Raw genomic sequence first — 11,113 nt, 5'->3', positions numbered from 1 at the left:
GATGGTGAGATAATAATATAATACTCGTATTATGAATTACGTACTTGAAAGACAATGCGTTTTATATCACGAATAATGATCGTGTACCCAAAACGATTACAATAATTATTGCGTCCTGCATATATTTTAATGTTCGCGATATATCGACGTGATGAATCATAATAATTATGGTGCAATGAACATTGCATTTTAATATTATAATAAATAAATGTATAAAAATATATTTGTAATTATCTAAACAATAAAATACTTATGCTAGAGACCTGAACAAAAAAAAAACGAGTTTTCCATATTTTTTTTGCGATTATCTGGTATTTTAAAATTGGAATGTACCTAAAATTATACAATCTAAATATTTATTTGTCTATGATTTTGACAAGCTCGAATCATGAATTTCAAAAGCCAAGGAACTAAAAGCTTTTTAGGTCCATGGCTTGAATAGCCATTAAACGGAAAGCAGCAAAATTGACGTCGAAAACGCCATTTAAATGGAAAAAACAGCCTTCGCTGCGAAATACCAAAAAGGAAACATAACACAAATTTGGTTTTTGTTGCAAAATAGCAAAGCTTTTTCTGAAAAACATCACCGCTTTTCTAAAAAATAACGCGAATGTAATATTGGTCCCTAATACACATTACTTAAAGCAAACATTCTGTTCAGTCGAGTATCCCGTAAAAGTAATAAAAATGTTAAAATTGAATATTTTTTACGACAAATCGGAAACGAAGACGCACACCATGTGTTATTATTTCTTAGTCCACCGATGTGCAGTAAACTTTCAAGGCGATGCCATACGTAGTAATGCAAAATCATGTGTTTTTGGTTTGAAAATTTGTTCGCCTAGAAATGTTTCAGATGCTTTAATTAAATACTGCGAGTAGAATACATCTTGGCCTTTGAAACAACCGAGTATTTTTTAGATAAGTCTTTTTATAAGCCCAGAAAAAAAAATAATGTAAAGGCATATGAAAACTGCTTTAAAGTTCAAAATATCCTACTTACGAACCCATTTTCGGTTATGATTTTATTGTATAATGTGGCAAATTAAGTTATTTATAAAATGATGGAGTAAAAATTAAATATATATGCCTGAACATCCACAAAATAAAATAAAAGGCACTTTTTGCCCATGTTTTTTTCTTGCATAAATCAAAAGAGGCGGATGGTGTTAAGCGGGAATTTAAACCTTATCGCCATCTTCGTAAGGGTTGTTATTGATAGCGGCTCAATTTAAAACATTACACGACGTAGTGCATCGCCTTAAAGAGATATGATTGATAAAACCTATCAAAAGTGTTTTACGAAACATTGCCAACGTTTTGGCATTCATGTACAATTTCAGCAATATGAGTTGCCGCAAGTTTAAGATGTATCATCAACTTATTCATAAATAAATAACCTCCCCATGAAAAGAGTAAATTATAATATGGCCATATAGAGTATCCGGGGATAAAGTACACAAACTGCGGGATGTGATTCTACATGATGGTAGAAGTAAAAAAGATAAATAACTTTTCAAAATCCCGATGTTTTTCCTCAAAATATTGTTTCATATAAGAGTATTCTTTTTCCCATACAAACTATTCAACTTTGGTACCTTAAAAGTATAAAATTTCGAAAAAAGTTTTTATCCGATGTAGCGACGGCCTCCGCAGACGAAGGGTAATGTTCTCAACAAGCCAGCTGGAGATCGCGGGTTCTAATCCCGGCGCGCGCAAGTATATTTTATTTGATTGATTTAGGTTATTTCAGTACGTTCCAGAGTGGAAGATACTCTCAGTATCGCCCTGGTGTGAGATCACCATTCAGAATTGAAACGTTGCTAGAAATGTCTTTAACCTTTTTTGGTGACCAAATCTGACTAGTAACTACTTAGTCTTCCCCATCTCCTCCCTTCCCACCACCTTCAGCCTCACAATATACCCCAATTGAGGATGCCATAGTCTTACTGTCTCCAGATGGTCGGGAGCAGTTGGCACTCTTGTGTTGTTTCACATGAAAAAACTTTTTTATTTGTAATCTCTTGTAGAATCACCTCCCGAAGTTAGTGCACTTTACCCCCTAGGCAATCTGTATACTATGGGGAATTCCTTATTTTAAGAGAGCTCAATTGATAAGGCTTCATAGCTCATGATGATTTTGAAGTTTCATACATATACATACATACATATAGATACATATATATATATATATATATATATATATATATATATAGGTCCCACAACATTTATTGCGTCCGTGCGTAAATCCGTCTTCGGGCGTCCAGCACTTCTAGTTCTTTTTTTTAGATTGTTTTTGTGAATATTGCACTATGTTTTACTCACAGTAATCGCTAATATCATATTTTTTTAATATTCACAATAATGCAGGTTTTGATGTTTATTACACTTTCATACATTTCTAGCGTCACGTACATACTCACGTCCGTGTGTATATTTTTTATATATTGAAGGTTCCTTTTAATATAGGTTTCACGTCCGTTCACTCCAATTCAATTGTTACGTCTTCCGTATATTGCTGACTATTCTAATAAAGGTTTCACGTCCATACTGAATAATTTATTCTGGCGTCCGAGTGTATATTATTTGTTTGTTACATGGCATTTTGAAGGTCGATTTCATTTTTACGTCTTCCGTATATAAGGCCCTTAAGACTCTTGGATTTGTTTTGAGAGTTTCAAAAGGCACATTTAGGCCGTTATTATGCCCCTTATATTATAAAAACCCTTAGAATTGCATGACGTATTCTGATATGGGAGATATATTTCACCTTAAAAATAATCAATATAAATATTGTTTATTTTAATTCTTTTATAAATCGAGACAAATAGACATTTTTAATTTTTGCAATCTTTTGTTTATTTTGAATATCTACTTATGTGAGACTTCTTATCATTTTTACCAATGTATCTTATTTTATTATACGCTTTTGTTGTAACATTTTTTTTTCATTGTACTTTGTTTTCTTTATTGTTTTAAGTTTGACGAATTTATAATAACTGCAATACTCAACTATTAAAGTAGAATGTAAAAGTCTATTAGGTGTAATAAATAAATTAACAAATAAATAAACAACACAAAATATTTCTTACTCTTCTAGTGAAGTTTTCATGTTCATAGTGAATTAATTAATTAATTACAGTATCTGTGGTTGAGAGGTAAGACTCTCGACTCGCAATCCGAAACACGTAATCTGACAGGCAAACCCGACATGCGCAAATAAATTTTTATTTGTTTGTGTTATTTCACAATAAATACATTAAACATAATATAAAGTGTGTTTGCAACACGTTCCAGAGTGAAATATACTCTCAGTATCGCCTGGGTGTGAGACCACCATTCCGAATGGAAACGTTATTTCTAAGCTTTTGCCGTGTTTGGTGACCAGGTACTTTTCTACATTTCTCCATTTTCTTCCCCTCCCCAATACCGTCACCCTAGTACTCAGATTGGGGATGCCACAGTCTCACTGTTCCAGACGGGAGCGGTTGAGGCTTTGTGCGGTATATAAAAAAATATATGTATATATATATATATATGTTTTATTTTTTTGGCATCCAGAAACACACCAGAAATGACAACAAACTGTCTATTGGTAGTAAGAAGTTTGAATGAATAGCTTGTTGCATCTTGTATACTAAAGTACCTACTGGGCGCAGGCGTGCATCATTTTTGCAACGATATCCTTAGTAAAAATGTATCATTTCATAACGCCCCAGTTCGCTTCATTGCAGAGGGCGGTCGGAACTTTTTAGGTCGGGACATCAATTTACCGTCTACTGTAAACTATCTTACAAAAATGTCCACCCGCGCAGGGCGCTTTTTAGTTCTGAGTTCTACGTGGCATCATTGTAAATGAGCTAAATGTTGCCAAATCTAGCGTTTTGCTTCACCAAGGGCTCAAACAATACATAAAAATGTACAAATTCGCAAACAGCCATGGGGACGCAATACTATCGACGTAATGCGTGGACGCAGCACGGCCGTCGTTATGTATACAAAATGATATCTACTCGTGATCGGTCACAAGGATACAATTCCATCGACGCAGCACTTCCGTCGTTACGTATTCAATATAATAATATCTGTTTTTATATTTATCTTAATTATTTCAACCTCAAATTGTAATATTTTAATTAATGAGTTTTAAAACTTATTACTATCATTATGTTAAAAATAAAAATATTTTTATTTATATTTCTTTACCTCTTTAGTGTTACAATATTTACAACATAATATTTCAATCACTTTTCTGATAAATCAGATGCTTGTGCTTAGGAGAAGACAACTATATATTTTTACATATATTTATATTGCAAATATTATTACAAAAACTATTAATAACCTTACAAGAAAATACAATAAACGTAATAAAAACAGGTTATTTATAAATAATACCTAGGAATGATAAGCAAAAACATAATATGTGGAGTTTATTAAACAGATTTGAAAAGTACCTACACGGCACACACGCTCAAGTAATCTATTTAAAGAAAAACACTGTTAAACCATTTCAAATAAAAATTATTGTCTTAAAAGAATATGTTCAACATATGTATAATAACATTCTCTCTGATTCTATCTTCAATGTAACCAAAATAAATATAAAAACTCAATTAAAATGTATTAAACGTGTACCAAACTGCATAAAATGTAATGACATATATTATGTAGCATTATGTTATAATAATCTTCTGTTTTAATAATCTCCTGTTATAATAATCACATGTTATAATAATCTCTGGGAAGAGAACTGGGAAACCTTGGAAAATATGTATTGTTGGATATATGGCTTGTTTAAGATAAGTTTTATTAATATTTTTTTGAATTGTCACGAATGGAAGTAGGCATGATTTATATGCATCCCCCCCACAAGCCACGATTCCATATATTGTAGTAGTGTAGAATGTGCAAGTGCAAAATAAATATCTTTATGTATTTTTAATGATACAGTATTTCTAAGTCTAAAAAATATAAAGATGAGTTTTGTCAATCTGTCTACTGTGGAGTTTATTTGACTTTACCATTTGATGTTATTATCGATAATTATTCCAAGATGTTCACACCCTAAGCACCCTGATCAAGTTTCTGAAGGAATCGCTTAGGTACCTGCTCACGCATTTAGTTCGAGTTGAATCCTGCAATCATACATAAAGATAGCAGCCAATAAAAATATGCGTTAAAAAAATTAAGATTATGTTTTATTTTTATAGTGAATTCCTCACAAGTCCTCCAGTCTGGAGGAGTTGGGACTCATCCCCAATTGAGGTATATTGTGAGACTGTAGGTAAGTGGAGAAGGGGAAGCGATGGGGAAGAGAAAGGTGGTAAAGTACCTGACTATTCAGATATAGTCACTAAACACGGCTAAAGCCACTTGGAGCAAAGTTTCAATTCTGAATGGTGGTCTTACACCAGGGCGATACTGGGAGTAACTTCCACTCTGTTGATAATTCTCAGTCGAAGTATATTACAGTAAATATGACCGAATCGGATAGGGACACATTATCTCAGTTGGTAGAGTCACGGCCTGGAAAACCAAAGGTCCTGGGTTCGAGTCCCAAATGTGACAGTGCCTTTTTCAGATTTTTCCGTTTCAGATGTTCGATTGAGTTTCGCTAGTATTGTTTTCATTAATTAAAAATAATACCTGATCTAGATCGGCCACCGATGTAATTATGTATATATATCGATGTAATGTCGATTTATTACGCCAATCTTGAAAACATAAAAAACTACAATAATCTCCCTTCCGAATTGCGCTGTATTACGAACCAACAAGAACGAATAAATAAAATCAAACTTTTTTTCCAAAAAAACTTATATTAACAAAAAAATATATATATTATTATACATTTTACATAAAACATAATATTATAACATTGAATCTAAGTAAGAATCGTGGCTCCCTTATCAGGCGCAAGAGCTCCTCTTTTCTGATAAGGTATACACGACCAATTATGATCCTAAATATTATATTTTGCAAAATATGTATGTATTAATGTAACTCATATTATCTATATTAAAATAATAAAAAAAAAATAAAAAAGTAATGCGTGGATACAGCACTACCATCGATATGTATCAAAAATAATATCTATTCGTTAACGGACGCAATACTACCAACGTAATGCGTAAACGCAGCACGATCGTCGTTATGCATTAAAAACCACGCAGGATGCTTCTTAGTTCTGAGTGTCAAGCGGCATCGTTGCAAATTAACCCAATGTTGCCAAATCTGATGATTTACTCAACCAAACGCTCAAATAATATACAACAATGTACTCGCGAATGGCCACGGGGACGCAGTACTATCGAAGTAATGCGTGGACGCAGCACGATCGTCGTTATGCATTAAAAACCACGCAGGACGCTTCTTAGTTCTGAGTGTCAAGCGGCATCGTTGTAAATTAACACAATGTTGCCAAATCTGATGATTTACTCAACCAAACGCTCAAATAATACATAACAATGCACTCGCGAATGGCCACGGGGACGCAGTACTATCGAAGTAATGCGTGGACGCAGCAAAACCGTCGTTATGTATTTCAGCGTGATCGGCTATGGGGACGCAATACTATCGACGTAATGCCTAGACGCAGTACGATCGTCGTTATGTATCGAAAATTATATCGACCGTCGTTGTATATTCAAAATAATATCTACTCGTGATCGTTCACTGGGACGCAATACTATCGACGTGATGCATGGAAGCAGTGATGAAATGTTAACAGACACTGGAGTAGCAACAGGGTCGATATCGGGACCTACGTGTTATTTAATGCAAGTAAACAGTTTACCTAACGTAATAAAACGTTGTAACTGTTACATGTTTGCAGATGATACTTGCATCATATGTGCTGACAGAAATCTACAGAAAATTGAGGAATTTTTACAAACAGACCTAAATAACATAATTAAATAGTCCCACGACAATGGAATTATTATTAACGCAAAAAAAAACAAAATATATGCTTATACACTCTCCATATGCAAGTTGTCAGGATAAAGAACTGCATATAAAAAGTCATTCATACGATTGTTTTTACACAAAAAACCAATCTCTGCCATGTAAATGCCCAAAGATAGAAAAAGTTTACCAATATACATACCTTGGTCTTACAATAGATGTCAATTTTAACTGGTCAAATCACATTGAAAATGTATGTAATAGATTAAGATCCATATTAGGGAAATTTTATCACCTAAAAACTTTGTCAATAAAAATATATTATACTGTATATATAATGCATTAGCGGAATCAATTATAGGATACGGAGTAAATAGTGACGGATTAACGTATAAAACGTACTTAAATAAAATAGAACAATTACAAATCCGTTTCCTAAAATTGATATCAGGCAAAAAAAAATACAATTATGTGTAGGCGATTATAAAAAAATGTTTTCTTTGTGTAATGTGCTCTCTATACATAGTAGGATAGATTACCAACTAACGCTAGATGAATTCTGGAATACAGAATTCAAAAAACCTGTAAACCATAACTACCCTACTAGGCATAGAGAAGCACAAATGTTTATTATTAAAATATCGCAAAATGTATACGGAGATAGAACAAAAAGACATAAAATTCCGGAATTGTTTAACTCATTACCAGAAGATATTAAAAATGAGACGTGTCATTCAAAAATAAAAACGAAAATTAGATCGTTCTACCTCCGTCAAACATAAAAACAATTAATATTGTGGTACCAAGACATCAAGTTGAAATTAAATATATTGTTATAAGCTAATAAATAGAAAAAGTGAGAGATTTCTTACAATTAAACTGATTGATCAGTTTTGTAAGATCTAAGTAAGAGAAAATAATGTACAAATAAAAAAAACTGAATAAACACAAATAAAAAATAAGAAAAAGCACGATTGTCATTTTGTGTTAAAAATAGTATATTCTCATGAGCTGCTACGGGGACGCAGTACTATCGACGTAATGCGTGGACGCAATACTATCGACGTAATGTGTGGATGCAGTACGACCGTCGATATGTATATAAAATAATATCTACTCGTAATCGGTCTCGAGGACGCAATACTATTGACGTAATGCGTAGACGCAGCATGATCGTCGTTATGTATCGAAAATTATATTACTTCGTGGACGCGGCAAGATCGTAGAAATGAATAAAAACATACACTGCTCAATATATACATCGTGTAGCGAACCTGTCGGCAAAATGTCAAACGTTCAATATTCGTTTTCAGACATTCTGAGAGATTTTTTGCTTCCACAAAAATTTTTGCCATACGATTCTACATGGGGTAAGCATCGTTCTGGCCAATTTTGACGTCAAAAAATTGCAGCGTCCGTATATCGGACGCTGTAAGTCGGTGGACGCTACAATGCTATGGAGTTTTTAGGGGTCGGACGCAACAAATGTAGCGGGATATATATATATATATATATATATATATATATATATATACATATAATAGATAAAATAAACAATTTTTTTTTTTGTCTTATTTGCTACTTTATTTTCACTTTTATATTTAATGGTACCTTTTGGACTATAAAACTTATTAAAAGTGTAAAGGTTTTTTAAAGTTATTAAGAGGGAAATCTGATCTCAAGAGAAACATTATGAAACGGGGAAAAATGGGTAGGTAATTTGTATGTGATTTTTTTCAGGGTTGAAAAAAATCTCTCATTATGCGGACAAACATTCTATACTGACAATACTCCTGGTCACGCAATTTAATGTTTTCAGTATAAAAATAATTTCAATTAATTAGTCGAATTAAAGTTCAGGCAATTATTTACGGTGGCTACTTCAACGACAGGGAAGTTAAACGTCGACGTCAGTTCGGCCCTGTGTCTTCACTAACATATTATTAATTCATACAATATTTGCCAAGGCCAAGAAGAAGTATTATTATCTGAGTAATGATCCCCGTAGAGTGCACTTGATTGGGTTCAACAATTAAAAACGTAAAGGTCACGGTTATTATTGAGAAGTCACTCATTATGAGCATTCGGCCGAGTCGGTTGATGCTGTATTATAACTAACAGTGATGTTGCATTTTTAAACCTGAAAATTACATGTTTATTTATTTCACTGGGGCAAACTCCGATTTTCAATGAGAATCTGAGGGGTTTTGATGGAATCAAGGGCTTTATATAAAGGGGGAGGGGTTGAGGGGATCATACCCTTCCATCAGCCTCAGTATTGTGTGGGAAAAAAGAGAATAGTAGATTACATTTCTGGAAAACACAACAATATTATCTCTTTTATTAATGAGATGAAATAATAAGTGGTGTAAGTAGGGATCCCAAAAAACTTTCCAATACATTTTCCACCCCCCTCCACTTCTCCCTTGCCCCCCCACCTGGGTCGATCCCTCCCTTAGGGTCGAATACCCCCATGTGAATGTAACGTAGCTACGCCACCGGATGAAATTAATCACATGTTCTCAATCGTCGTGGTACGTTTAAGTCACAATTTTACCGAGCCATAAAGTTTTCAGAATTTATTTCTAACTGTTTATCTGTAAAAAAATATAGTTAGGAAATGTCCGGTTTTACTCATTTTGTGGAAATATGTTCTCTCATTCAACAATAATGCTAGTCTCACACGAAAGCTATAATACTCTCATTATATGTATATGTGGGCTTGGCCTGTTTTATGATATGTATGATTGCGTATTGGCTACATAATCACCCCTTTACTAGTAAATGTGTAAGTTTTACTGATAAAAAACTAATAACCATACATTAATGGTTGTTTATCAGTACTGTATTCTGGGTTGTTTATCAGTACTATATTTTGTATACTGGGTGCATGGGTATATACTAAATATGATTTTGGTAGAACTAATACTCCAATTTCTATAGATGGGTTAGAGGGAGAAAGGTACAACTATCTCAATAAACTAATATCAATGTATGTATGAATGTTGCTTCAGTTGGTAAAATCGTAATATGAGTTATATATGTCAGAAATAGGGTGTTTTACCTTATGTATTGTGATAAATTGAATTCTTCAATGCCATTAGATCAGTATCTACCTACCGAATTTGTTAGGGCTCATGACCAAAGAGCATAATTTTATAAAACATATTTCCCAGAAAATTGTTAATAGCTAATTATTTTGCCGGCTGGTTATACCCTTCAAGTTTGTAGTTAGGTATCTACACAATCTACACATTTACATAAACTTAACGTTTTTTTAGAGCTGTCTGCTATGTAGGTACCTGGTACATACTGGAAAAATATAAGTGTGGTGGTTTTTTATGGCCTGTTTGCGTGTTGGCTTCAGTGCGGAGTTATTAGAGTGGGGATTAATTGAATTCAACAGGTAAGAGGAAATAAGGAAGGTTAATTTGATTAAATATTTTACGCCCAAACAAAAAGGAATCTTGTTAATCAAAATAATATAGCAACAGATGGGAATTTAATTGTATAATATAGAATGAGTGACGTAATCTTCAATGTATATAAAAATGAATTTTTGTTTGTTTGTCCTCTATAGACTGAAAACTATAGGACGGATTTCGCTAAAAATTTAAAATTTAGTTCTTTTTAATGTCGGGGGTGTTAAGAGAGTGGTTTGAATGGTAAATAAAGTCGGGGACACCCGAGAAAACCTTAACGCATTATCTCTGCACAGGGCCTCGACTCTCGAAGAAGTAATTCCACTCGAACAACGAATGGTTCGACCCACTCGTTGTTCGAGTGGAATGACTTTTGAAGTTTGGCGAATGTAAGTATGTACCTTAGACGAGATTCAAAAATAAGAACGGTGACCAATGCCTGTATATTCGATGGCGATTGCGAGCGGCCTGGATTGGAGAATCGATACCCTGGAATGGGATACGGAGTCAAATATGGTATACTATAGTATAATATTAAATATAGTAAATATATAATATTAAATATAGTCAAATATTATTATTATATAATTATTATTTTTTTAATTTTTTTTTTTGAAAGTCAAACATTACCAGGTTAAGAATAACCTGACAATATTTGAAAATCTCCTACTACCACCACAGTAAGCTGAAAATGTTGCTTGTGTTGTGATGGAGGACTTAGCCAGCCGAGGAATTCAACACACTATGCCTGGGGGGACCCAAACGCGATGTCAACTCGGCCC

This window comes from Hesperophylax consimilis, chromosome 7 (genome assembly GCF_061612785.1).
Source record: "Hesperophylax consimilis isolate HC1 chromosome 7, BYU_Hcon_1.0, whole genome shotgun sequence".
Taxonomy (NCBI): Eukaryota; Metazoa; Arthropoda; class Insecta; order Trichoptera; family Limnephilidae; genus Hesperophylax; species Hesperophylax consimilis.
The sequence above is the reverse complement of the archived record's forward strand: the minus strand, read 5'-3'. Positions refer to the sequence as shown.